Consider the following 4,483-nt stretch of genomic DNA (forward strand, 5'->3'; position numbering starts at 1 on the left):
CCACTTCCTATGCATAGGGATTTTATGAGCAAACAACTTATCGGAACAATAATCAACCAGCGTAGGAAGGTAAAACAAGCATAACTTTAAGATTTTCACCACATAGAGAGGAAACTTGACATTATTGTAATTCCTACAAGCATAAGTTCCTCCCTCATAATAATTTTCAGTAGCATCATGAATGAATTCAACAATATAAACAGCACCTAAAGCATTCTTTTCATGATCTACAAGCATATAATTTTTACTACTCTCCATATAAGCAAAATTCTTCTCATGAATAATAGTGGGAGCAAACTCAACAAAATAATTATCATGTGAGGCATAATCCAATTGAAAACTAAAATCATGATGACAAGTTTCATGGTTATCATTATTCTTAATAGCATACAAGTCATCACAATAATCATCATAGATAGCAACTTTGTTCTCATAATCAATTGGAACCTCTTCCAAAATAGTGGAATCATTACTAAATAAAGTTGACACTCTTCCTAATCCACTTTCATCACAATAAGATTCAACATCCTCCAAAATAGTGGGATCACTACTTCCTAAAGTTGACACTCTTCCAAACCCACTTTCATAAAAATAATCATCATAACTAGGAGGCATGCTATCATCAAAATAAATTTGCTCATTAAAACTTGGGGGACAAAAAAGATCATCTTCATCAAACATAGCTTCCCCAAGCTTGTGGCTTTGCATATCATTAGCATCATGGATATTCAAGGAATTCATACTAACAACATTGCAATCATGCTCATCATACAAAGATCTAGTACCAAACATTCTAATGCATTCTTCTTCTAGCACTTGAGCACAATTTTCCTTTCCATCATTCTCACAAAAGATATTAAAAAGATGAAGCGTATGAGACAAAATCAATTCCATTATTTTTGTAGTTTTCTTTTATAAACTAAACTAGTGATAAAACACAAAACAAAAAGATTCGACTGCAAGATCTAAAGATATACCTTCAAGCACTCACCGCGCCAAAAAAAGAACTTAGTTGACGGAGTGTGAGTGAGTGCCCTTTACCTAGCCTCCCCGGCAACGGCGCCAGAAAAGAACTTGATGTCTACTACACAACCTTCTTCTTGTAGACGTTGTTGGGCCTGCAAGTGCACAGGTTTGTAGGACAGTAGCAAATTTCCCTCAAGTGGATGACCTAAGGTTTATCAATCCGTAGGAGGCGTAGGATGAAGATGGTCTCTCTCAAACAACCCTGCAACCAAATAACAAAGAGTCTCTTGTGTCCCCAACACACCCAATACAATGGTAAATTGTATAGGTGCACTAGTTCGGCGAAGAGATGGTGATACAAGTGCAAAATAGATAGTAGATAAAGGTATTTGTAATCTGAAATTATAAAAACAGCAAGGTAACAAGTGGTAAAAGTGTGCGTAAACGGTATTGCAATGATAGGAAACAAGGCCTAGGGTTCATACTTTCACTAGTGCAAGTTCTCTCAACAATAATAACATAGATAGATCATATAACAAGCCCTCAACATGCAACAAAGACTCACTCCAAAGCCACTAATAGCGGAGAACAAACATAGAGATTATGGTAGGGTACGAAACCACCTCAAAGTTATTTTTTGGGATCAATCTATTCAAGAGTTCGTACTAGAATAACACCTTAAGACACAAATCAACCAAAAACCTAATGTCACCTAGATACTCCATTGTCACCTCAAGTATCCGTGGGCATGATTATATGATATGCATCACACAATCTTAGATTCATCCAACCGACACAAAGTACTTCAAAGAGTGCCCCAAAGTTTCTACCGGAGATTCAAGAACGTGTGCCAACCCCTATGCATAGGTTCATGGGCGGAACCCGCAAGTTGGTCACCAAAACATACATCAAGAGGCACATGATATCCCATTGTCACCACAGATAAACACGGCAAGACATACATCGAGTGTTCTCATAAAAGACTCAATCCGATAAGATAACTTCAAAGGGGAAACTCAATTCATCACAAGGGAGTAGAGGGGGAGAAACATCATAAGATCCAACTACAATAGCAAAGCTCAGGATACATCAAGATCGTGCCATAGAGGGAACACGAGAGAGAACACGAGAGAGAGAGAGAGAGATCAAACACATAGCTACTGGTACATACCCTCAGCCCCGAGGGTGAACTACTACCTCCTCGTCATGGAGAGCGCCGGGATGATGAAGATGGCCACCGGTGAAGGATTCCCCCCTCCGGCAGGGTGCCGGAACGGGTTCCTGAGAGGTTTTTGGTGGCTACAGAGACTTGCAGCAGCGGAACTCCTGATCTATCTTGATATTCGATGTTTTTAGGGTACGTAGGCATATATAGGCGAAAGAAGTCGGTCGGGGGGTGCTCGAGGGGTCCACGAGACAGGGGGTCGCGCCCTGTAGTGGGGGGGGGGCCTATCACCTGGGCTCCTCGAGTATCTTCTGACTTGATCTCCAAGCCTCCAGGATGATATTCTTCCAAAAAATCACGATGCCGAAGGTTTCATTCCGTTTGGACTCCGTTTGATATTCCTTTTCTTCGAAATACTGAAACAGGCAATAAAACAGCAATATGGGCTGGGCCTCCGGTTAATAGGTTAGTCCCAAAAGTAATATAAAAGTGTATAATAAAGCCCATAATCATTCAAAACAGATAATATAATAGCATGGAACAATCAAAAATTATAGATACTTTGGAGACGTACCAGCCACCGTATTTCACGAAAAAAATGTTTCCCCCCTAACTGCTGGGACCCACCAGCTACATCTTCACACGCAAGGAAGTGTGTCCGCGTGAAATAACGATTCACCCCCCTGACTGCTGGGACCCACCAGCTACATCTTTGCAAGCAAGGAAGTGCCTGACAGTCGGGACCCACCTGGTCGAAGCGTATGTAGCATTGTCATTCTGGTCGCGAACGTGTATGTACATACTGGTCGATGTAGAGGCGTGCATGTGTCGTAGTAGAGGCGCGCACGTAGCATGTACACGTACATATAGCGGCCAGGGTGCAAGAAAGAAAATACGGCCACGTACATACATCCGGGCGGGGTCTCGAACGCCTACTCGCGCATACATACGGCCAGGACTCGTGTACATGGCTGGGTCGGAATGGAGAAACTACGTCGTCGTCGTGTTCATGGGGAGGCAACGGAATGCGTGGTGTTCATGGGGAGGCAACGGAATGCATCATGTTCATTGGGAGGCAATGGAACGCATGGGAGCCAACCGGCTTGGACGGAACAGCCGATGGAAACGAGGCCTGGCGTACTGCACAATTGAGGAAACGGCCTTGTGTTCGACCGGCCACGTTCGAAATGGGATCCTGTTCATCGGGAGGGGTCTGGCGTACTGCAAAACGGAGGAAACGGACTTGTGTTGGACCTCCTACGGTCGAAATGGGGTCCTATTGATCGGGAGGGGTGTGGCATACCGCAAAACGGAGGAAACGGACTTGTGTTGGAGCGCTACGGTCGAAATAGGGGTCCTGTTCATCGGGAGGGGTGTGGCGTACCGCAAAACGAGACTCCATGAGATACTGTTCAACACCGCCGACCTCCTCCAGCCTCCATGGGCTACTGTTCATCCACCGTCAACCTCCTCCAGCCTCCACCTACGACTGTTCATCCACGGGCTCCTGTTCATCCAGCCTCCACCACGCGCTACTCCACTGGCTATTGTTCAACCAGTCCTCTTCACGGGCTCCTGTTCAACCACCCCTCCACGGGCTACTGTTCATCCACCCCTCCACCGTCTACTGTTCATCCAGCCCTCCACGGGGTCGTCCTGTTCATCTAGCCCTCCACAGGGTCCTATTCATCCAGCCCCAACCGGCTCGATCGATCGGGGTCCTGTTCATCCAGAGCCAACACCACAGGGTCCTGTTCATCCACCCCCACCGCTCACTGTTCATCCACCCCCCTTGCAACGATCACTGTTCATCTAGAGGCAGCATCGATCGGCTTTAGTTAGCAGTAGTAGCGAAGGAATCGCTAGATCGAGTTCAGTTAGCAGCCATCGATCGATCGCTCGGGTTCAGTAATGCATAGCCTGCAATGCAATCACTCGGGTTCAGTAGGCGAACGCCTCGCTCGGGTTCAGTTAGAGCCCAACGCCTCGCACCCAAGCATGTGCATGAATGAGAGAAACACGCAAACCTCTGTGCATCGCTCGGCCCCGACCACCCACCGTAACCGGGAACACCCCTATATTTTCCTCGCCCTCGCTTCTACCACGATTTTCTTCGTCATGGACTGCCCAAAGAATCTCATGCAACTGCATCTCCTGCCTGCCCAGGACAAAAAGCCCATTTTCTGTCATGATTTTTTGTCATAGAAGTAGGAACCCACCACATCTATGATGATACCGGGTTTTGTCACAATTATCGTCATAGAAGTGTCATAAGTATGACAGGAAAAAATTTCGTTCGGCCCTAAATGTCACAGATGTGTCTTTTTTGTAGTGCAAGGCAGAAGAAGAAGA

The sequence above is a fragment of the Triticum aestivum genome, chromosome 5B (genome assembly GCF_018294505.1).
Source record: "Triticum aestivum cultivar Chinese Spring chromosome 5B, IWGSC CS RefSeq v2.1, whole genome shotgun sequence".
Classification (NCBI taxonomy): Eukaryota; Viridiplantae; Streptophyta; class Magnoliopsida; order Poales; family Poaceae; genus Triticum; species Triticum aestivum.